Consider the following 26,233-nt stretch of genomic DNA (forward strand, 5'->3'; position numbering starts at 1 on the left):
AATTTATTTAACAAAGTATTATGAATTTATCTAACAAAACTTTTTATTTTTTAGGTGTGTTTTAAATGAAAAATCCTAAGTTGAGCCGCCAGGACCCTCAAGAAAATTCCAAAGCAAGAGAAGGGAGTCTTCCCTTAATTTTTAGAATTTTTTAAAGAGTATGTGTAATATAGTAATTCCGTATCACGACTGACTGTTTCTCTTTTCCAGGTTTACTTTTATAGGCCCGAAGCCTTAGGAAAAAGAGAGTCAAAAAGGATGACTTTTATTTTTGTGTTGATTTTTATGTTTTATAGAAATTGGCGACCTGATTATTAAGATTTTGCATTTAAAAGTGTGTGCATATCTCAACTAAATCATTTCATAAATTAGTAAGATCACATTTTATTTTATTTTACATCAAGAATACATTAAACTATTGGTTTCAAATTAGTTTTTCTAGTAATGTTTTTTCAATGTCCTCTTTAATTTTACAAATTTTCATTCTTTTAGTTTTCAGTTATTAATAGTTTTTTATCACGAAACCTCTAATTTTATGATTCTTGTATTGTTTTACTAATGTTAATTTTTATTGACAAAATTTGCTAATAATTTTTTAGCTGTATTATGACCATTCTATTAAAAGGGTTATTGTCTAACATTTCATTATAGGGTCTTCGTTTTATAAATCTTATTTCCCCATTTTAATAAATAGGTCTTTATACATGCTTTTTTACTTAAAAATTATATTAAATTGTTTTAGATTTGTCTAATTTTGATAATATTTTTATAGTCTTTTATTTTCATTAGAAAGAAATACACAATTTAAAGTATGGGTTGGATTTTTCCCTAGTAAAGCTACTCTACAAGTTATTCATAGAATCGGTTTAAGGGAAAAAGACGATCCAGCCCCTAGAGGCCTCTAGGGGCGTAGCCGCTAGTTTTATATGATTGTACTATTGTACACGAAAATGCTTAAAACAATTAATTATGTGTACTATTATAAAATCATTGAATGGTTATAGTTCTTTATATAGACAGCTTTCCGCGGATATTAAAAGTTTAAAACCACTTTTGTAGCCCCGCGTGGCCGAAGGTCCTGGCTAACAAAACTAGTATCAGTTTTATGAATTTAAATTAAAATTCGTGAAAAATTGTCTGTAATACGATGCTGTACATGATTTTTCAGTATGACCTGAGAACCGGTTCCGATCCAGCGGATATTAATCGGTTTCAAAACCATACTGGAAAAAGATTTCGAAGATTTTTTCGGCATATCTTTTGTTCCTGAACCTACCATTTTTTCCCCTTAAAGTGTCTCATATTAACCTTCCCCCCCTCACCTTAAATACCTACTTTTTCTGTAGTTAAAAATCATAATATGGGTACTTTTTAGAACAATGATAGTTCAATGAAATTTAAAATTTGCCTTCTGTAAATCCTATTTTATAAAAATAGAAAGGTTGTTTTGTCTAAAGCTTAAGATTTAAATAACTATTCAAACGATTGAGTTCTCCACTTAAGGGAAGCTTCGCATAGGTCTCAGGATGGTTTAAGGCAATTTTATTTTAGATTAAAGTCTTTGAATGGCTTAAGACTATTTTTTAATAACCGAATGCAGATCCTCTAGATGCTAGAGGCACAACTACTAGTATCAATAGAAAGAAAGAGTTTTAATGCTAGTGTAACTTCCCCTTCCAAGTTTAAAAGGTAGTTATAACTAATTTCTAAGATAGGTTGACCTATGTCTAATAGAAACATCTACCTATCATATAAAGTAGTAATGTTTAAGAACCCAATAACTAGATACCATTTTAGAGAAGATTAACATTGGTCCCTAGCTAATAGGCAATTTTAAATTAGACCATAGGTTGGTTTTATGCTATTTTTCTTTTCGATTACAGATACCCTAGATGCTAGGGGCGTAGCCGCTAGTACTCATGCAATAACATAGAGATCCTTATAAGAGGTTAACTCACAAACAAAATATGAATTTAAAAATTTATTCAGACATTACAAATTGTTTCTTGCATGTTTGCACTCTTAAGATGGCAAAGTAAAACTAAAGGATTTTTACAAATATTTTGGATGATTTTTTTTGTAGATAATATATATTCGCATTTAAATTTTTGTGTCATTTTAGCTATTATAATTGAACAATATTAGCCGTTGTATATAAACGCCCTCTATTAATGTCTAAATCAACTAAATTTGAGAAACCTCTAAGTCTACTTTTCTGGTGTGCGTTGACTTCCACAAATGTATCACAATTAATCAGAATCGCATATTATTACAGCAGCAAAAACTACCCTTACCTATGCTTCATTAAATAAAGGCCTCTAGGGGAACGTTAGGTAAGAAATAGAAGAGGGGGAAGGAAGGGGAGGATGTTGACACTCTACTTTCGATTTTAGTTTTTTTAAATTTAAATAATTTCTTCTGTAGTTTTTTTTTTTATTGGTTATTTTTCTTGGGATGTTTTTATATATTCTTCCCCTCTCGAAAAAAAGGCTAATAAACCTTTCCTGGACCCATAAATAACAAGCTATACTGAAAAAAGAATCTTATTGGTTTAGCAGTAAGAGATATGTTAAGCTACACACGCGGACAGACAAACATCCTGTTACTTTTATAGATTGATTGGGAGGGACTGAATATTTTCACACACCGTAAACTATCCATCCCTCTAAGCACTAAACACCTCATACTATTCATTCGCTATTATCACTTTTTCCGAATCTAAAATTTTTGCACGTGCAATAATTCGCGGAATTGACTGCACACTGCCTCTTTTCTACACCATATTTTATACTACAAAATTTAAAAAGGTAATTTTAGGGGTATTTCTTTAAAACAGCGAAAAGAAATAATAGGATAAACTGAACATAGAAAATAGATACGAAACATACGCGGATATTATGAGAGGGGAAAAATTGTCGCCAATTAAGATTGCTAACATGTACATCATCCATTGATCACAGGGGCGTCCAAGCTTTTTTTTTGGGGGGGGGTAAAAAATTTTAGGGGGGGGGGTAATTCGTGTTTGGGGGGGGTAAAATGGCGCGCCGAAATTTTTTTTACCCCCCCCAAAATTTTTACCCCGGGGGTAAAATTTGATTGGGGGGGGGTAATTATCCCCCCTAAAGTCTGTTGGGGGGGGGGTAAATACTCCCCCCAAATCTGTTGGGGGGGGGGGTAATTACCCCCCCAAAACTAATTTACCCCGGGGGTAAAATTTTTGGGGGGGTAATTTAATTATGTAAAAAAAGCACCTACCTAATCTATTAAGTTAATAAGTACTATCCTATAACATAAAGTAGTAAGTAAGGTTTATTTGACTATAGCTTCAGATTTCATTACTTTTAATACTGAGTTCTCCTTTTTAGGAAAGCTTCACATAGATCCCATGATGGTTCCACACTATTATAGGTCAATCCTTTGAGTGGTTTTAGGCTATTTTTCTCCTCCCTTTTTACCCTTTAGAAAACACGAGTTCTTAGATGCTAAGGGCGCCACTACTATTCAAATATATAGTAGTATCTCATTCTTTAGAACATAGAAATACAATAATTAACTCACTAACCAATGAACTAATATGATTATACTTTAAAGTGAAGCGTCTTATAGGTCCTGGTAAGTTTTATAACTAGTTTTGAGACACCCTGACATCCTCCCAAAAGAAATTGCCTATAGAAATTCTTTTTCATTATTTAATGAAATATTTAATATAGTTAGGTATCTATTTTATGGAATCTTCAGTGCTTTACAATTACATCATAGATCCCCGGGATGGTTTCAGCCCTTATAAAGGCCCAAGCAAATAAAACATGATCAAACTATTAAATTTTTTGTTATCATGGTTAAGAACTGTTTTAACTGGTTGGACTATATTGGGGTATAGTCCCTTTTGTGGCAACGCTCTTTAAGGGGCGTTTCTTCTTTTTTTTCACACAAGCTTCTCTCCTATTTCTAGCCCCTGCGGGGGGCCAATTGCTTAACCATGTGGGGCAATCACCTAAACCAATATAACCTATCCTAAAATAAACTATCAAAAGCCATTTAGGATATACTTTTCATTAACTATTAGGAGACCAAACGAGGAACATAAAATATATTACACCTCAAGGCTCGAGTCACACTATGACTTTTTTTAGGGGGGGGGGGGCGGGGATTACTCCCTCCCCCCCCAAAAAAAAAATTTTCAGTAAAATTTTTTTTTAAGAACATTCAATTTTGGGGGGGGGGTAAATACCCCCCCCAAAAAATTTTTTTTAAAGAACATTTATTTTGGGGGGGGGTAATTACCCCCCCCAAAATGGTTTGGGGGGGGTAAACCCCCCCCCAAAATCGTTGGGGGTGCCTACGGCACCCCCAAGGTAGGGGTAATTTTTTTTTGGGGGGGGTATTGTTCACAAAATTTTGGGGGTGCCAAATGGCCCATTACCCCCCCCCTTGGACGCCTATGATTGATCAGTTCGGTTTTTCAGTGGGAGGGGTACAGGTTTCACTTTATTATGGTAAATGATAACCTTGTGTAAAATATAAGTAATAATAAATCCATTGTGGACAGAATTTTGGAGAAAGATCGAGAGAAAGGGCAATTTCAATTTCAGAAGGTTATAAAACAGCCAAATATATAATGCGAATAAAAAATTTAATATTATTTGGTATTTTACAAGTGTGTAAGAACGTAGAATTTTTAAATATAAAATTTTGTATGGTCTGAGATTTTGTAAAAATTGCTAAAAAGACGTTAAATGGCAGCTTTTTAACAATTTAACACGATAAGAGTTTTCAAACATGATAAAGTTATTTTATGGGGTGTGTGACAGACGGACGGACAGACGGATAATGTTATGCAAAGATAAAATGCTTTTAGACACCTTGCTAAAAAAATCCAAAGCCTAAAAGTTACAAATGGTTATTTTTTTTAGTTTAACACAAAAAAAGTTTATAAGGCGACTTTTGTTTTGCATGGCATAGCTGTTTACAGGTATACCTAGCATCATAATGCCTGATGCGTCCTGCTCACTTTAAACACCCACAACTTTTAAACAAACTTTCATTAATATAATTTCTTATGTTGTTTTCTAAAATGATATTATTAGGGTTTAAATAAAACAAGTTTTGAAAATTTCCTTTGACTGTCTTTTGGGTAATTGTACCCCCCCCCCACACCTTAATAGCTTTAAAATTTTTGGGATGAATAATTGTTAAAATTAGTATTGTCCCCTTCCTCTTTTATCTTAAAACTTTTTAGAAAGGAAGGGAGGAGTTAGTTTTTAAGATCAACTGAACCAAAGGAAAAACTAGGTAACTTTTGCTAATGGCTCTATTTAAATTATCATGAAATTTAAAGGAGGTCTGCGGGGTGTTCCAATGAACCAACTGTAAAAAACCCGTCAATTCAGCCCGAAGTTATATTACTCAAAAACTTGTTGGTTTGTTCTCTTTATTTTGATGTGTACATTAGGGTGCAGTGGGTCGATTTTTGACATTTTTATCTGAGACCAAAGCTGAAACTAGCACATGATAAGTCTATCTTATAAGTCTATTACACCTCTGGATGATTAAAAATTTATCTAAAAAAAAAGTCATTGGCCGTTCTTATGTCTGTCTGGCCGGTTAAAGCATAATATTTCAATAACCGCTAGGCCAAATAAGCTTTGTTTTTTTCTCTTTTTAGAATAAAATATAAGTAGTGGTAAATTCCCTGTGATTTCGCCAATAGAGGCTGAACGGTTTACTTTTACTTAGGGTTAGGGATAAAGAAATCTATCAAACTATATCTGCTTGTTTATATATCTATCTATCTATTTATCAATTAGTTTATTTATGTATCCCTCTCAATAAATTGTAAAACATAATTAAAACAGGTGTCTTTAAGTTATTTTACATGCTGAGTTAGGTATACAATAAAGGTACTAGTTCTTCTAGAGGTTTACATTTTAAATGCTCAGTAAGGTAGATGATAAAGGTACTAGGTCATCTAGAGGGTTAGATTTTACATGTTTAGTTAGGTAAACAATAAAGGTACTAGGTCATCTAGAGGGTTAGGTTTTACATGTTTAGTTAGGTAAATAATAAACGTATGATGTCATCTAGAGGGTTAGATTTTACATGCTCAGTTAGGTAAACAATAAAGGTACTAGGTCATCTAGAGGGTTAGGTTTTACATGTTTAGTTAGGTCAATAATAAACGTATGATGTCATCTAGAGGGTTAGATTTTACATGCTCAGTTAGGTAAACAATAAAGGTACTAGATCATCTAGAGAGATTGATTTTACATACTGAGTTAGGTAAACAATAAAGGTATGATGTCATCCAGAGAATTAGATTTTATATGCTATGAGTTAGGTAAACAATAAAGGTACTAGGTCATTTAGAGGGTTAGATATTACATGTTGAGTTGGGTAAATAATAAAGGTATTAGGTCTTCTAGAGGGTTAGATTTTAAAAAATAACGTCATTTGAAAGGTTATTGGATTTACATGTATATTGTCAGGGGAAAATTTGTCATCAATTTAACTTTTTAATATGGACCTCATTTATTGGCCAGTTCATTCATCCAGTAGTAGGGAAGCAGATGGGGTATGACCGAAGCATTCTCCCCACACTAATTTTTTATGGAAACATCAGATATAGCAGCGATAGTAGCCTTTTTAATGTCTTTAGTCTTGACTCGGTGTTTAGCAAAGATCCAAACTCATAGCCTACCAGACAATGAGCAGATATCTCTTAGCTATATTTTAAATTATTAATCCCCCATATGAAATAAAGTAATAAATACTCTATATCTCTTAGCTGTATTTTAAATTATTAATCCCCCATATGAAATAAAGTAATAAATACTCTATATCTCTTAGCTGTATTTTAAATTATTACTTCCCCATACGGAATAAATATTTCTAAAGTAATGAACACTCTATATCTTATAGCTGTATTATAAATTATTACTCCCCCATACGGAATAAATATTTCTAAAGTTAACAGCTGAAGCAAATTTTAAATGTTTGAGCATGGAGAAAAATGAAAAGAAGTGAAATATTCCCTATAAATTTTTAAAACAATTATTTTCTATAATTAGGTTATGACCATTTGTCAATATCAGCCAGCTCCTAATAGCCAGTTGTGCATGTTTTATCGATTTCATCTAAGCATGATGATTCCTGTAACAATAAGGTATGATTTAGAAACCGTAGCAATCAACTCTAAAATCATTACAAGAAAGTCTGTAAGTCCATTTAAAACATGTTTATTTTTATCTATTGGCACTAATTTATTGTGTCATTTAATCATGCTATTCATCTGATTTTTAGAATAATAATTCCTAGTACAATAAGGTACGATTTTCTAAGCAATTTATGTCTCCTATCAAGTCCTAATATAAGTATCTAACTATTTTTTCTATAAACATTTTCATTGTGGCTCTTTTTGCTGATTACTCAATGGAAATGAGAAGAATGTGTGAAGAACGTGCTAAATAATTGTGTCGCAAATATAATTATTAATGCTCTAATAGTTATTTCTCGCATCGTATTATAAACATCTTTCCGCGGATATAGAATGTACACTTATAGGATTAAAACCAGTTTTTTAGACCCGAGGTGCCGAAGGTACGGGCTAAAAAAACTGGTTTAATCTTATGATTGTACATTTTTATATTAGTAGAAAGCTGGATATAATACGATGCTAGACATGGTTTTTTCGTATGGATGAGAACCGGTTCCTATCCACCGGATTCGAATTAATACGAGAAAAAATATTATGATGTTTGTTTGTCTGTGTGTGTAAGGAAAGATTTCTTTACCCGATAGACTTAGGTTTTTTAAAGCATATTTTAGAGAGATAAAACGTCCAAACAATCATAGTTAATTATTTTTGTGCTATGCAATTATATATGTTGTCATCCTTGTTAAATTGGTAATTATTCTTTCTCGTATTCATTCGAATCCGGTGGATAGGAACTGGTTCTCATCCATACGAAAAAAACTATGTCTAGCACCGAATTATGTGTTTTAAATGATATATTTCATCTTTAGGAAAATACCATACATAATTAACTAAAAATTAAATACACAATACAAAATAAAATCTAGCACCGAATTATAACCAGCTTTCTACGAATATAAAAACCAGTTTTTTTAGCCGGGGCTAAAAAAACTAGTTTTAATCTTATAATTGTACATTCTATATCCGCTGAAAGCCGTTTATAATACGATGCGAGAAATAACTATTATTCGCTTCAATTTAAGACAGAAAATTTCTTATGATTTAGATTCTAATAATCTTTATTTAATAAAATCTAAATTTAACCGCTAAAAGATAGGGACTTAGTAAAGCCCATGAGCAATTTTCCCGGAAATATCCTTCAATAACTTTGGTACTTTAATCCATGTTTTTATTTCAAGGTACATCTGCCAAGAAGTCGCATAAGAGAACATCCATAAAAGCGAAGATCTAAAATCAGAATAATAACTCTTGTAGAGTGTGAGAAATAAATAAAATTGTGCATAAATTAGTTGCAAATTTGCATAAATATGGGATACAGTAAAGGATATATGTACTATCATATTTAGGATTTTATATAAACTAAGGTTACATAGCTTATAAAAGTTTACCTTGTTGTCCTAAGAATTATTATTTAAAAAATCAGATGAATAGGATAACCATAAAACATAGAAAAGCTTTGCTTTAAAAAGTGAAAAGGCACCACACTGAAAAAAAAATTAGAAGGATTTTTCTCGTATTTATTCGAATCCGTTGGATAAGAACCGGTTCTCATCCATACGAAAAAACTATGTCTAGCATCGTATTATATCCAGCTTTCTACGAATATAGAAATATACAATCATAAGGTTAAAACTAGTTTTTTTAGCCGGTGCCTTCGCCACCTCGGGGCTCAAAAAACCAGTTTTAATCTTATAATTTTACATTCTATATCCGCGGAAAGCCGTTTATAATACGATGCGAGAAATAACTATTCTCCTTTCAAAAATTACTTTGAATATTCCCCCTTTCTCGCTATCCACACAGATAAAATCATGCAAAGCAGTAAAAAAATTACATTAGCAAAACGCAGGGATTGAAAGGGATAAGACAATGGACGATATTGGCATCCCCAATGATGATAAACAAGTATCCCTTCTGTATTGGTTGAAACGATTGGACACTACTAGTTTTGAACTAACCATTTAAAATTCAGTAAAAGTACCCAAACTTTTTGACAAACTACTAAGATAACATGGTTATAAAACTTTGGGTACTGGTGTAATTTAAAGCTCAACGTCTCCTCCCTCTCTGGCAAGACGTGAAAATGGCAGATGTCCATTGTTACGCTAAGGTCAAAATGTACGTTAAAATTCAAAAATTTTAGAAATATTAGATACCAACCTCATTAAAAAATTTACCCACAAGTAGGGTTGGGCCGGATATCTGGCCAACGTTTGATATCCGGCAATTTACCGGATATTCGGCCAGATAACCGGATATCCGGCGTCAAAAATTAGCCGGATATCATGTAACTGGATAGTTTTAATATCTGGTATCCAGCCGGATATTGAAAATGACCGGATATCCGGCCGGATAACCGGCCATACCAGATATCCGGCCCAACCAAACCCACATGTTGTTGGTGCCATTTTTATCCAACCCGTTAACATTAAAATTTACCTACAGACTTTCTGGCTATGAAACTTGGGTTGCTATGCTCTCTAAATGGTACCTCATTGTTACAGGAATCATCATGCAGAGTTTAAAATAAATAGTACAAATCTGATATGCCTAAACTAACTAAAAGAGCTGTCCGTTACGGACGGACATTCGACCGACCCTAATTATAGAAAAGCTTCACTTAAAAAAACAATGCTAAATAGTTATTGCAACGCTTCTAATGTAAATTTAGCTGTTTTGTAAGTATAAGATGTAGCAGAGAGGAAAAATGTTGTGTAACCCCATAAAACTGATCATAAACATCTAATTCAATCATCTTACTAAATCTTTTCCGGGGATTTTTGGGACAAGCAATTAATTACAAGGACAATTTTGTTCAATTATAGTGGCCGCATTTTTTTGTTTGTTAGAGAAACAGAATAAATTTGATGTAAATATGTCCATTTAACATTGACGTTCAGATTAGATTTCATTATATGTTTCCTAATCATCCCATGAATCATCATTTCTAAATTTCTGGTAACAGGACATCTACATAACGTAAAAAATAATGGATATAGAATACATGGATATTGTGAGAGATTCTCGCATACTCCGATAAAATGTTTCACCAAGCTGGCTAATATAACGTTACCCCATCCCCTCCACCTAACCATGTAGGAACAAGTTGACAATCTAAGGACTTTATTAGCAACCTAAAATGACAAAAATCTCTGCCACAATATCAACGTATACTATATCCATTAAAAAGTCAATTAATCAAAAATATGTAAAATGGCCATACAGACATTTTTTGGTAAGAATGATAGAGTTTCTACGCTAACCGCAGTGTACCAAACTTTTTCATAAATCATCAAAAACAAATATCAGATCAATAAGATAGTTTTTAAATGACTATGGGTAATTTTATTCAATTAGATCAATTTATCATCCATTGTCCTATCCCTTAAGATCCCTGGAATAGCCAGATTATTATTTTGATAAGGAAAAGAATTTTCAAGATAGTTATCAGACCCCCATTAAATAAAAGTGGACGATAACTTCCCCAAAAATAGCATTGAACCCGCGATTTTTTTTATAAATCTCCGTTGTTAAAGGTTTTTGGTATCCTTAAAATGAAGTAACAGGATGTCTGTCTGCTTGTCTGTCTTTTTGTACCGAAAGATCTCGTTAAGCACTGAATTGATATTGTTCTCCTTTACAGGGTAGCTTTTCTTAGGTCCTGTGAAGTTTTATTACTATTTTAGGGGAGGGTACCACCACCCTCCCAAGAGAAATTACCCCTAGAAAAAAGTTTTTAACTGTTTAGGTTTATAATAACGTTTAAACATTCTAATTTTGGCTATTTCAATAAGTATGATTTTTTGGGGAATTAATGTTTTACCTTAACTCGTTCCCCCTTTACTCTCATCGGAGAATAGCCCCCCATTTCTCTGATAATAGATTCCCCCTTCTCTTACAAACACATTTTTCCTCTATAAACACAGTTCGAGATTTTATATTATAGCTAAAAATACAAAATGAAAAAAAGTTTTCGTCGATTTTTTAAATAAATTTTTGGATGCGTAGACACAGCTGATCTGAAAACTAAACGGGTCCTGCGGAGGATCACACAACAAGTTGATGAAAACTAGTAAAATATGATGCCCAGGGAACCCAGAAATGGTTTTGTTTAAACTGTATGAGTACCTTCCCTACTATGATTTTTTAAAATTACTTTTTCTACAAATTTAGGAAATTTCAGATTTTTTTTGATTCTGAATTGAATTTTTTTGTTAATTTTTTCAGTTCATGTGTCACTTGGGGAGGATCATATGTGTTCTGACACCTCTTGAGAAGTACCCCCCCCCCCATCTATTCTGAAATTTATTTCATTTAATGCTATTTTTCAAAGTTAGGAATCTATTTGTTTTTATTATTTGTTAAATTCACTCACATTTACAGGGGCTTGTGACCCACAGACAAACAAGACTATTATAATACAACTTGTTCCTGTAATATCTGTCTCACAGCTATGTCCCAGAGAAAAAACAAAAGGATTAATTCAGATTGTATTGAGAAACTGGTTTAGCTGCCTCTAATTATATTGATAAATTTCTTAATAGAGGGTAGTAAAAAAGATGAAAACCACAATAGATATTTGTAAAAAATGTAAACAAGATGTGGGACCAGGTAGACCCCACAGTACCAGGTGCACTGATGCACAGGCATCTGGTAATCTGGTAGAACAGATCAAAACTACTCCAATAAAACAACAGGAGCAGGTTACAACAACAATGCTTAAGTCTCATATTCAACAAGGATCCTATAATAATACATTAACTTTGTCTACTAAGGGTTCAAAGGCTAGAGTAAACCTGAATCCTTCTCTTAAAACAAGTGAAGTTAATATCTCCCACGGTGCTCTTAATATTCTACAGTCATACCTCAACAATATATCCAATAAACATGTGAAAAACATTGCTAAGTGGTTACGTGTTCATGGTATTCAAATGAAGTTATAAGAGTAGGTATGATTTATCCAAGCTTCAGACCCATACATTTGAAGACAAAGAGGGTGTAAAGGTGCAAAGACCAATCATTTATGCAGATGCAGAGGAACTAGTCGCTGCTGTAACTGATGCTAGAGGGTGTATTAGGGCTGCTATTACAAAGCTGAATAGAAGCTTAATAGAATCAGCTTTCTATTTGTTGCTGATAATAAGCTTCTCTAAATATGTCTGGGTTTACAGACATCATCAGCATCATTTCCTTGCCCTTATTGTCATGTTCTTCTCAGAGAGATCACATCTACAGTTGATGATACAGCTGAAGATCTACCTGAAGATCTATGGGATGAAAGAACATTTGGAACCTTAAAGGAAAGCCTTGATGAAAATACCACAATTTATGATTCCAACAGGAAGTTTGCCAAAAACTCTATAGCACAGTTACAGCTTCACATCTGAATGAAGAAGCTGATGTTAAAGTTCTTGACAAGTGTCCTGTTGAAGAATTGCATGCTATGATGGGGTTTGTAAATCATACCTTTTGGGATGTTTATGCTAAAGTAGTTGGGTGTAGAAAGCAAGCTGTAAAGTTTCCATAAAATTTTAATGCTATAGCTAAGGACTATCATTGCGTGCAATTTGAAGGGAAAGCATGCAGAGATATGCTTAAACAAGCTCACAGAATGCTTGATGAAGATGTACTGGGGGATACCAATCTAATCCTTTTCAACCGTATGTGAGAGCATACCAAGCCATGGACAAGCTTGTTAGCCACTGCTTTGTCACTAAGCTTGTTAATCAAAATAAGGTTGAAGATCTACTCAAGGAGGTAGTGATATCATACATGGGTCTTAAAATCAGTGTCACGCCAAATACCAGCACTTTCCAACCCTGTATTACAAGGCAGATAATTAGGTGTTGTGTCAGGACACCCTGGTGAGTCTATTCATCAGGAATTCAAGATCTTTTGGTCTAAATATAAGAGCAATTCTCTTGATAATCCTATATATGGAGACTATTTACTTCGTGCAGTTATAGAATTTTCTTCTAAAAATTAAACATGCCAGATAATGACCTTTCTTTTTATCTGTGGGTCACAAGCCCCTGACAATGTGAGTGAATTTATGAAATAGTAAATATAGATACAATTAGACTCATAACTTTGAAAATTAGCGCTTAGTAGAGAAAATTTCAGATAGAAATGGTTGGAGGGAGGGGGAGCCCCTGGGGAAAGGGAGGGTGGAACCCCTCAAGAGGTGTCAGAACACATATGATCCTCCCCAAGTGACACATGAACTGAAAAAAATAACAAAAAAATTCAATTCAGAATCAAAAAAATCTGAAATTTCCTAAATTTGAAGAAAAAGTAATTTTAAAAAAATCATAGTAGGGAAGGTACTCATACAGTTTAACCAAAACCATTTCTGGGTTCCCTGGGCATCATATTTTACTAGTTTTCATCAACTTGTTGTGTGATCCTCCGCAGGACCCGTTTAGTCTTCAGATCAGCTGTGTAGATGCTATATAACTAGGTATGTACATCTGTGTGTCCCTAATTCTAAACGTCCGGCCAACAAAACTGGTGTTAATGTTATGCTTTTTGCAATCATTCGTAAAAAATGTATATAACACGATACATGATTTTTTCAGTATGGCTCAGAACCGGTTCTAAACCAGCGGATATTAATCGGTTTCGAAACCATACTGGAATAGTTTTTTACAGCGTCGTATTATTGACAGCTTTCCATGGATTTTAAAATAAAAAATTTAAGATTATCTATATAATACGATATAATACAGGATTCTTCAATATGTCGCAGAACCGGTTCTAAACCAGCGGATATTAATCGGTTTCGAAGCCATACGGGAATAGTTATTTATCGTAACTTATTATAGACAGATTTCGGCGGTTTTAAAATGAAAAATTACAAGATTAAAACCAGTTTTGTTAGGTCCGAGGGGCCGAAGGGTTAGGCTAACAAAATTGGTATTAATAATATGATTTTTATTTAATTGAACGTGGAAAACTGTCTCTAATAAGATACATGATTTTTCAGTATGGCTCTGAACCAATTTTCAAAACCTGCGGATATAAATCAATTTCGAAGCTGGAAAAGAAACTATTCTAAGAAACGTAATACTGAGTTTTATATGCATGGTGGATTATCCAAAAATTAATCAAATTTAGATATAATCATTAAAATTAAATGGGAAGCATATTTTTATTCAATATGTGATTTTATCATAGAAGGGTCTGTCTGTTAAAATTTCGAAAATGTCTTGGCTAGATCTTTATTTTGTTCTTTTGGGGGGGTAGTTGACCTGTATTTTAAATTTTTCAACAATGTTTGCATCTGGAGGCTATTCGATAGAGAGGGAGATATAAAAAATAGCCTAAAATCATCCAGGGACCTATATGAAGCCTCATTAGAAAAACTTGACCAATTAAACAAGATTTTGAAGGAAAAACAAAAAAGCTTACTACTTTATTGAATAAAACTTTCCCTGGGCGTAGGAAGGGGGGGGGGGGTGCTTTAAAAATATTTGATATGCATGTCTGGAATTATTTGAAAATATTCCCTGAACCCATAAGAAGTTTCACTGTAAAATAGAACCATATCGGTTCAGCGGATAGTGAGGTCCTTCGATACACACAGACAGATAGAGAGACATCCTGGCTTTGAACTACATTCCCCCCTCCCCCAACGGCATTTTCTGTTTAACTTTTGGATTGGATGGGGGGGGGGGGGGATGGCTTGACTTTCTGCTTGAAAATATTTGATATGCATGTCTGGTAATATTTGATATTAAAAATCAATATGATGGAAAGTGATACCTTTGACGGCTTAATGGATTTATTATTACTTGGATCTTACGCCAGATTTTCATGTACTCTAATAAAGTGAAATACGCAGCGGGCTAAAATAACGATTATCCTTCACCCCCTTTACTGCATCCCCTTCCCTTCTACTGGATGAACGAACTGACCAATAAATGACAGGGGAAATAGCAACCTAAATTGACGACCAATTTTTCCCCATGTCATAATATCCACGTATATTCTATATCCATTTACGGCTTTCGGTTTCAGCGTGTTAGCTGAAGGATTTTTATTGATATTTTTTACATGCATGTTTATTGAAGGGCTTTTGGTTTTGGCGCTTTAGTTAAGAATTTTAATATTAATATCGTATCATTTTAATAGACAGTTTTTTGGCATATACAGAAATAAAACTCCATCTAAATATATGAGGAAAGAGAGATAAAAATAAAGAAAGAAAGGAGGGGAGAGAGAGAGAAAAAAAAGATGAGAAAGAGAGATAGACAAGAGAGAGAGAGAGAAAAAAAGACGAGAAAGAGAGATAGACAAGAGGGAGAAAGAGCGAAAAAGACGAGAAGAGAGATAGACAAGAGAGAGAGAGAGAGAAAAAAAGACGAGAAAAAGAGAGAGAGAGAGAGAGAGAGAGAGAGAGAGAGAGAGGGGGGGGGGGAAACCGAAATATTTAGGAAAGAGAAAGAAAAATAGAGATAGAAAACATATGAAGAAAAAAAGATAGATGGCGAAGAAGCAAAATATATAGCAATTTGTGTTTTATCGACAAACATACAAATACACACTAATAAACATGCATGTTAAAAAAGTTTTAAAAATTCAGATATATAATATTGAAAGTTAGATCGAAACTTTTAAGGTATAATATCATAAAGAGGGTGTTTTTGATATTAAAATCATACATTACTAATATAGATTGGAGTATGGCTTAAAAAATACCATATTTTTGTTGAAATTTCAAATCAAAACAATATGATAATATAATGAATACATAATTTGGGGCTGGTTTTTATCTATTTATCTTACCCATACCTCTTCATTCGAATGCATAGTGTCTATTAACTTTTTTTAAATGGAAGTTTTAAATAGATTATATAAGGTTGTATTATAATGGTTGATGAGGTGAGGGATTGTTCTTTGGAGTTTAGTACAAAAGCTTACAATGGTCCTCTTTGTTCTAGGAAAGAGGTAGAAACAAGCCTAAAACCATCCGACGATATATATTCAGGAATAACAGCCTAAAACCTTCCTATGAACCATGTAAAGCTTCTCGAAAATAAATAAGTAATTATAATTTTACCTCTCTTTAAAATATTATGGGATCCAATATTTTTTCTTTTAAAATATCGTCCTGAAATGTACAGGATGTATTTATGACATATAAAAAAGTTTAGATGTTAAACTGGCAAGAAATAGATGTATAATTGACAATTTTGGATGTTTAAATGCCTGTGTTAGATGTATATTTGTCAGCATACCTACGATATATAGCAAATAACTGTCGAATTTTTGACAAAATTTTGAATTTTGACAAAAATACATCCACTGTATTTCTGCCAGTTGCAGGAACGGCAACGTCCCCAGCTTAGTGGTTAGCAAGATCTTAAAAAAACAACTAAAAAAACCTTACCACTTTATATAATGGGATATACAGACATTTTATTACATGCGACAATAAAAGATTTCTTTTGTAGTTGAAAAAAATAGCTTGAAAAAAGCCACACCTTGACTTTGGATTATTGACATTGATCAAATAGAAACTAATTCATAATATCATAATTATCTATCTATCTATTTATCTATCTTGCTATCTATCCAGATAAATATATGTTTATCTATCTTTTCCTCTCTCTATCTCTATGTCTATCTATGTATCAGCAATCCATTTTTAAAAGCGAAGCTTTTCTATAATTAGGGTCGGTCCGTCCGTCCGTACGTCCGTCCGTACGTCCGTCCGTCCGTCCGTCCGAGATAGTTAGCTTTTATTCGTTAATTTAAGCATGTTAGAATTGTCCTATCGATTTCAAACTTTGCATGGTGATTTCTGTAGTAGTTAGGTACGATTTAGAAAGCGTAGCAACTCTATAATCATTACCCAAATGTCCGTACGTCCATTTTAAACATGTTGATTTTTTTACTTTTTTAAATAGCTTTTATTCGTTATTTTAAGCATGTTAGAATTGTCCTATCGATTTCAAATTTTGCATGGTAATTCCTGTAATAGTTAGGTACAATTTCGAAAGCGTAGCAACTCTATAATCATTACCAGAATGTCCGTACGTCCATTTTAAACATGTTGATTTTTCTACTTTTTTAACAACGAATTTTTATATGATCTAATTATCCGTTTGATCTGATATTTGGTATATTGATTCCTGGGACAACAAAGAACAATATTTTAAGCAAAGCAACTCTATAATCAAGCCCTAAAGATGTAAGTATGTCCATAAACATTATCCTGTATCAAGCAGTTTTTTTTACAAATTTACTTACAATTTTGCTTCGAATCTTATACTTTTATATTCTGATTATTCAGTTCAGACACTATACAAGTATTAATGTCCGTTTGTCCTACCGTTTCAGTGCTTCGCTTTTATGGATGTTGTCATCCTTGTTCCTTTGTTAATTTATCCATCTATCCATCTATTTAACAATTTATCGATCTATCTAGCTATCCATTTCTAGCTATTTCTAACTATCTACCTACCCATCTATTCTATATAAGATCTATCTAATACTAATTTTTATGCATTTTCAGAATAAGTTCAAGATATAATTAAATTTTGGCTGTTTTCTTGCTAAAAACAGATAGAAAGAGAAATAACAAGAAAAAGATAGCTAAATAGAGAGAGAGAGAGATGTGGAGAATGTCACATACCACTGTGGGCTAGAATTGAATCAAGACAAAAGTAAGTGCCGAGCCCTGGGACCTATGTATGGTGAAAATAGACATAAAACCATGATGATTCCAGGTAAAACCAAAATATTTCAGCGGGGTCTTTTTGTTTTATTTCAATTTTAAGTTCTGAAAAAAAAATGAAAAAAATATGAAAATCTTTAATTAAAAAACAAACAAAAACTGTTTTTCAAAACTTTTTTTCACTAAAAGATACAAACAACTTATATACATACTATAATCTTTAAAAAAATCAAAATTTTCAAATTTAGGACTGCCTTTCCAAGGTTAGAAGAAAAATCCTAACAACGAATTCTAACATATTTCTGATCAACATAGCAATAAAACGTCTTTTGCTAAATCTTTAACATCAAAATTAAATAGCACTTACTAAAGACTTTTTTTCATTTAAACTTATACTTTTTACATTATTTAACTTTTAAGATTGTGTTTTTTTTAAAGAAAGGTTGCGTGATTTTTTTTCTCATAATTAATTTATCTTAATATGCTGCATTATAAGTGACTGACATTGTAGGCTGTGATGGCTTAGAAAACTCAATACAAGTTTTGTTAGCCCAGGCCATCGGCCCCTCGGGGCCTACAAAACTAGTTTTAATCTTTTTATTTTTATTTTACTATCTGCTAAAAGCTGTCTATAATCCCATACAATAAATAACTATTAAACATACCAATTAAAGTGAAACAGGGATCTTAAGGGATAAGACAAAGGATGATAAATTGATTACTCCTTCTGTAGATTAATATTATTGGTTAAAAAGTTTGGACTTTGCATGTTTGAACCATCAAATCATTAATCAATTCATAAATTATCAGAAGAATGAGAAAATGTGTTTATAAAACTTTGGATATGATTTACAATTCTATGTCCAGTTCACCCCCTCCCTCCTTCGTTAAACATACACTTATATATAGACAGAAAGACATCCTGTTACTTTTTGTCTAGAGTTTTAGGATCTTTTGTTCTATCATACAAATTATTTAAATATCCTTTTTTGAAAAGCAGAATGCCGTTTTAAAATTTATTTTGCTAATTATAAGAGGGAGGGGACATTGGGATGTAAATCACACCAGTACCCACGTTAGCTCAAAAAAATTGTGTACTTTTACTAAAATTAATGGAATGGTTTCAAACTAATATTTTACAAACATATAATCAAACAATAATTTTACATAAGAAATGGTTAGTTTCCTTGTCATAATTTGTGGAAATCTACATGTATCACTTTATTGTCCTTTGTCTTATCCCTTAAGATCCCTGAAAGAAAGAAACAAGGATGACAACATCAATAACATGGATGAGATGGGAATATGGACAAGCAGTTTTAAAAAGAATTTCTTTAAATCCTGAAACCTTTCTTGCGTATTTTATAATTTTAATATTTATAGACCTTGACTGATATACAAAGTAAATTGTTTAGGGAATCTTCACAAAAAATGCAGCCGTCTGTCTTGAATAGCTGCTATACAAATTAAATTTCCCCTGAAAACAGACAAAAACAAAACTATTCAAAAGTACCCATAGTTGTTAAGTCAAAGAATAAGAAATGTCTTTATAAAGTTTAGAGACTAGTTTATTAAACAGTCAATTGTCCTCTCTATTTCTGGGACACATTCCATATAAGTTTCATTTTAAAAAAACCTAGAATAAACAAAACAAAATATTTTTACTAAAATATAAGCCAACGAATAATAAATTATTATTATAGAACTTTTTAGACTAGTGTTATGTGGTAATCACCATCCAAGTTTATGTATCCCCATCCCTGTCCACATTCCTATACTTCTCTGGCTGAGTCAGACCTCCACTTGTAACCGCCACTATACTCCATCCTGCTGTGTTGAGGGCTAGTTGATTGTTGCAGGCCAAAGAGTGAATACTTCTCTCCCGTCTGCATTCGGTTAGATACAAGCCTATAAGTCTAGGCTGGCGGTATCTATATTTCCCACGTGTTCAAGTACGTCGTTTCTTACCTAACTAAGAAACAGGACGTCCAAGCCTTTAATTGATATCATATTAAATATATCCTATAATAATAATCCCATTAATCTGCCTATTCTAACCAGTTTTAATTGCTTAATAAATGTTGTATTTTTTAGAAATACCTTGTTATATTATTGATATTTAATTGTATCGAAGCTACTCTATACTCGTATTCCAGTCTGTCTGTACATCCCCTCATACGTCATTTTGGCGCAGTCTTGTCTACCACTCAATTTTTGAGGGGGGAAGGTATAGATAATTAGCGTACAGACAAAGTTAAATTGTAAAGTAGCTTCGATTGCAAAGTGAAATTAATATTTTCCTGATAACTAAGTTTATTCACGGAAACAGTTTACAGTAACAATTTGTTACAGAATATTTCTAATAATTATTTCGTGGCAAACTGCCAAATAAAGATAAAAAGGAACCCGCCTTTTATTTTCACACTAGTATTTAATTTCACACATTTCCATATTTTCTCCTTAAAACAGGAAGAAAGGGATATTCCCAAGTTCTTAAAAAAAGTTTCGTGGTAGACAAAGCAGTGTTAACAAACACTACACTCCAGCACCATGACCGATAATGCCAAGAAAGGGGATAATGATAAAACCAAAAATCCGCCGCCTCCGCCGGCTCCGGCCGTCCCTGGTACCTCGCAGCAGCAGGCTGACCCGCTTTCCCCTGAAAAAATCAAAGACCTCATAACGGAAGCGTTAAATGATAAGTTAAACGAATACTCGTCACATTATAGAGATATAATAAAACAAGAATCCGAGATTATGAAGCTCGAAATAGAAACAAAATGGGCAGGGTTTAAGGACATGGAATCACATCGCAGATTATTAGCCGACACCGACATCTTAGATCTAAAACGTAGAGTATCAAAACTCCCAGCGGACGGAAATCTTGGCCCGTTGTTTGCGGAAAAAACGTTAAACAAAAGTCTTAACATGACTCATTTTAACACCATAGGTGATGATTCAATTAATGCCACTTTTTATGACCGGATATCGGTCCAGCAAAAGATAAACGTGGTCGAATGGGTCGCCAAGGATAGGATGACAGCCCCAGGTTGTATGGCCTATTCAATTGTAGGCTTTATAGGTCCGGCGGATAATGACAATTGGATGAATGTAAGAGAAACCTCTCTAACGGAATATGAAAAAACCTTATTAGAAAGGATTCCCTTTATCCCTGATAGGATTAAGTCGTTAGAGCCCCTCCGTAGACCTACACGGTCTGCACCCAATGTAGCAACAAGACCCTCTACAAGAAACACGCCAAACACAGGCACATCCGCGACGGCAACAACTAGCACCGCCGACGATGACTTTATTAAAGAATGCTTTATTAAGGGACAAAAATGGGATTCCGATTTTGCAAGGGATGCCCCTAGGTGGGACGGCAGGGCCGACTTTGATAATTTCTTTTCTAATATGTGGAGGGTTGCAAAGACATACAGAATCTGTGACCCAATTCTTTTTAAGGATATTTTATACCAGCGAATTTATGACTCTAGAGGGGAACGATTAGGAGACTTAATTACGCCTGAAAGAAATCAGGCCTTATCTGCTTTAAGTTATTACCTGATGATTAGGAGGCTGGTCACTCCTTTCTCGGATCCAGAAGTAGCCTCGCAGTACTTCTACAACCTAAAACAGGAGACTAATCAACCCCTTGACACCTATTTTGAAAACAAACTTAGGGTGTTCAAACTCATGAATCCTGGCCTCATACCTAAAAAGAAGTGGAAAGAATTCTATCTTAACGTTAGCAAAAATCTGCTGTATACCAACCTTGCCATGGACATGGCCAATTACGTTGAGAGTATGCAATTTTTGGACGATTACAACGCTTACTTAAATAAACTTATTAACCTCGGACAAAGATACGTTAATTGGGATGGGTCTGGTCATATTAGCAAGGAAAACCTTTCGGCTTGCTATTCCCAAGCCATGGAAATGTTCCTACCTAAAAATTCTGCGGAAACGAAAAAACAACCCATAATCAGCATTATCGAAGATAATATCCCCACTAACACGGCAATGTATAAGGAAAACTTAACCGAAGAACCTGACGAGGTTCCCTCTTGGGTAGATCATGAGGATGATCCTATTGCTTGGGATCAAATCGAGGGCGTTATAGGAGCCTTTAATGGGAGGAGTAAAAATATTAAATGCTGGCATTGTAATATCCCTGGCCATGTAGTGCAGAATTGCAACAAAAAGAAAGCTGGGGAGCCCCCACATCCTGAGTCCCGCTTTGGTAAAACACGGAGTAAATTCACACCCAGAAAAGCTCCAAGTAATAGTAATAAAATACCTGAGCAGTATGCGCGTAAAACTATCAACCAAATGGATCAGGAAGCCAGCGAGGAATCTGAAATAGATAAATATGTACAAGCGATTGTTAAAAATCACGTCCACTAGATGTAAAAAAAAAATAAGTGGATTTATGCGATATTAATTGTCCCTATCCCAGAAAATAAAAATTTGCTGAATGAATTTCATATTTTGATATGAAAGATAAACAAAATATCCCATGCCAAGCTAAACTTGCAAATTCCTTAATATCAAATATCCCTTGCCAAGCAATGCTTTGGCGCGAAAAAATAAAACAAATTGTTATTATTAAGTCTGACTAAGCAACACAAAATAAACTCCTCCCCCTCCTTTCCCTATCCAAATGTAGCTGATACAGGAAATTGGGGGAAATAGGGAAGTAACCTGAGGAGCATTTCACATGCACTTAATATTTCCATTTTTTAAAAATCTAATAGTCTTTATAAAGAAGCTAACAAGTGAATACCTATTTTCTATTTAGTAGTATTTATTTTTAATATCGCATGATCTATCTAAAATGTAAATACCGTATATTTTGAGTGTATATATATTAGAATCTAAAACATTCTAGTTCAATTTTTAACCGCTAGGGGACCTTAAGCGAATTATCTGTATATAAACAATGATTTTTGAGTTAAATCCTCAGTATCAATTTTATCTGAGAGTTGCACACTCTTAGCCTCTGATTTTTGTAGCTGAAATATTTCAGCAATTATGTATAATAACTTATTCATATGGATAAATATTATTGCATTTTGTACAGTGACAATAATAGAACTATATTTAATTTATTATGTATCCGAAAGATGTCGCCTAGAATGCTACCGCGGTCCGTATAAGTAAATAATAAGAAGGGGGGGGTCTACTGGAAAATCTGTATAAATACGAGCAAATTTCCAAATCTAATTCAGTTGTCCTTCAGTTCTTTGTTGTTATCATTTACTCTCTGATTTTTTGAGCTGCAATTAAGCAGCAGTTAAAAATTAAAAAACTTTAATCACTTAAAACGTGATTAATAAAATCTTAAAACATTCTGATTAAATTATTTTCCGCTAGGATTACTAGCAGAATAAAATAAACATAAACTTAGTTCTATTAGCTTCCGCTAGGATTACCAGCGGAATAAAAGGTCTATATAAAAGTGAATGCATATTATTAATCAAGGCCAGTTACTATCAAAGCAGTTACTACAAACCACATCTTATTTTTGAAGCTGATATTCAGCATTAATTATACTTTAGTAAATATATAAACTTGTTCTACCCCATAGGTGGAAAAATTAAGTATAAATACTGACAATATCAGAATAATAAATCAGTCATCATTGACCCTCTTTATTATATTAGTCATATCTAATATTTTTTGAGCTGTAATTCAGCGCTAACTCTATATTATTTGATATTGTGAATCAAATACTAACTAGTAAAACCATATTTTGTATAAATACAGATATAAATCAAAAAATAAGTCAGTCTGTTTTTAATGTCTTGTTAGTTGCAAGCTGAACACTTATTTTTAAGCTACTTTGTAGCCTTTCAATCTTTCGAAAACTTTTTAGTTCAATTTCATTCCGATAGGTTTTTATCATATATCCAAGTATATAAATAAGGACCCGTATTAAAGTTTAGTAGTTTCTTTAGAACTATCAACATTCTCATGCTTATTAAGAAATTTCTGGAGCTGAAAAGCGCTTAATAAAAAACTTAATGAAACCCAGAAAGTTATATAAAATTATTTTAACAATTAACCATATTGTTAAAACATTTCATTATTTGAAAAAATTCGACAGACAACTATACCTGGAACACAGGAAATCTCTGTGTGAGGATTACCATCGTCTAACCGCTGAGGTGGGGATCTTGGAAAATATGCATCTTAGGCTTCGACTAAAAATATAATTTATTTTATAATGCCTATCTGTGCAAAACTAAAAGTTCTTAATCCCGTGGGGGGGGAATTCCTGCAACACGCTTTAGTGGATACAGGAAACAACTTTAGGTCCCTTATTTCTAAAGAAATCTTAGATGATAATAAAATCACATTCACCCCTGCCAATCTTAGCGCTCTGTCTGTAGATTTAAAACCAGTAAATATCATAGGACACGTGAGTTTAAAATTCAGCTTTGATGGGTCAGATAAAATATTCGAAGAAACATTTTACATCCCTGAAACGACGTCTAAAATTATAAATCTAGGATATGAATTTCTCAAAGTTAATCGAATTAATTTGTTACTAGATAAGTTCTCCTTTGAGCTCCCTACTGGCGAGCAAATCCCAATAGAAAATTCAACAATTAACATAGTTGAAGAAAGTAAAAACATACCCTTAATTCCTACAAATAATGTTCATACGGAACAAAACTCCCTTATCCCAGGAATAAATTGGAGTAACCAGGGGGGGACTGGGACATTAAAACAAAATAAAACATGCGTAAAATTAGCAAAGAAAACAACATTCTTGCCGGGGGGGAATACAACAGTGATAACAATACCTATCCATCAAAAAAATAGGAAGCTGTATATATCCCCAAATAATTCTAAAATGACAAGCCATAACGGCTTGATGCTTATGGAGGGTATTTATAATGTAAATGAGAAGGGAGAATGTTGGGTAAATTTTGTCAATTTAGCAGGAAAAAATATTACCTTATTGAATAACGTTAAAGTTGGATATTGCTTTGAATTCGAATCAGATTCCCCAAATTCCTGCAATAAAAGTATTAATCAAATAAATGAATTGTCAGGAACTACACTTCTTAAAAGAATTAAATTCATTAAAGAAAAATTAGACTTAGAAAATAGTGATCTTATCAAAAATAACCCAGGGATGAAGGAAAAGGTAGTAAAATTATGCCTTGATCATTTCGATATATTTTCGACTGACGATGCCGATATCGGTAACTGCGATCTCTTACAGTATAAAATAGACTTGATCCCCGGGGCTAAACCTATTAAGGCTAGAAACATTCAATTAAACCCATTATACGAAGCCAAATTAAAAGAACAAATTGAAAATTGGCTAAGGGGGGGCGTCATTGAGGAGGGCTACAGCGAGTGGTCCTCCCCAATCTTTGCGGTAAAGAAAAAACCAACGGCTGGGGGGGAAGGCAAGCTTAGGTTCGTTATCAATTTTCGTGCGCTTAATAGTGTAACACGAAAAATTAATTGGCCCCTTCCCCTGATTTCTAGTAATTTAGAAAAATTAGGCACTGGCAATGTATTTACCACCCTCGACTTGACTAGCGCATTCCATGCGCTAGCCATTTCGGAGGAAAGTAAACACTTGACAGCGTTCACAGCCCTTAACAGGCAGTATCTTTTCAAGAAACTGCCGTTCGGACTGTGTAACGCGCCAAGTGTTTTCTGCCATTTGATGGACAGAGTCCTAACCCTTATCCCTGGCTTATACGAATTTATAATTTCTTACCTTGATGATCTTATTATATTCTCAAAAAATGTTGAGGAACATCTGAAGCATCTCAGAAAACTCTTCGGAGTCCTAAAAATAGCAAAACTTAAGTTAAATCTAGCCAAATGTAAATTTTTCACATCCGAATGTACATATTTAGGTCATATAGTCAGTTCCCAAGGACTTAAAATGAACCCCGCATATTTAGAACAAATTAAAAATTGGAGCAGGCCCAGGACAGGCAAGGAACTCCAGCGTTTCCTGGGCTTCTCCAATTATTATAGGGCCTATTTCCCATCCTATGCGAAAAATTCTTGTACCCTAGACGAACACAGAAACGATAAAGTTATCGAATGGACCAATTCCCTATCAAAAGATTGGGAAAATTTCATAAATATGTTCTCAAATTCTATAAGTAAAGGCTATCCCCAGTGGGATAATCCTAACCCCTTTATAGTAGACGTAGATTTTTCTACAAGTTATTTCGCTGGAATTCTCAGCCAAAATCAGGGGGGGGAAGAAAGAATTATTGGAATATGTTCCAAAAAATGTAACGGGGCAGAGAAAAATTATCCAAGTTATAAAGGCGAATTAGCATGTCTAGTATTTG

At 33.5% G+C, this 26,233-nt stretch overlaps 1 long non-coding RNA gene across 1 annotated transcript; it reads right to left on the bottom strand.

The window, feature by feature from the left end:
• Positions 1-20,780: 20,780 nt before the first annotated feature.
• Positions 20,781-25,531, bottom strand: LOC145306564 (uncharacterized). The gene is made up of 3 exons (XR_013875064.1): positions 24,014-25,531; positions 22,195-22,251; positions 20,781-21,524 (listed from the first exon to the last, which is right to left on the bottom strand). It is a non-coding gene; the product is annotated as an uncharacterized LOC145306564 (long non-coding RNA).
• Between the last annotated feature and the right edge of the window lie 702 nt (positions 25,532-26,233).

The sequence above is a fragment of the Acartia tonsa genome, chromosome 14 (assembly GCF_053477335.1).
Source record: "Acartia tonsa isolate MP-2025a chromosome 14, ASM5347733v1, whole genome shotgun sequence".
In the NCBI taxonomy this organism is placed as follows: Eukaryota; Metazoa; Arthropoda; class Copepoda; order Calanoida; family Acartiidae; genus Acartia; species Acartia tonsa.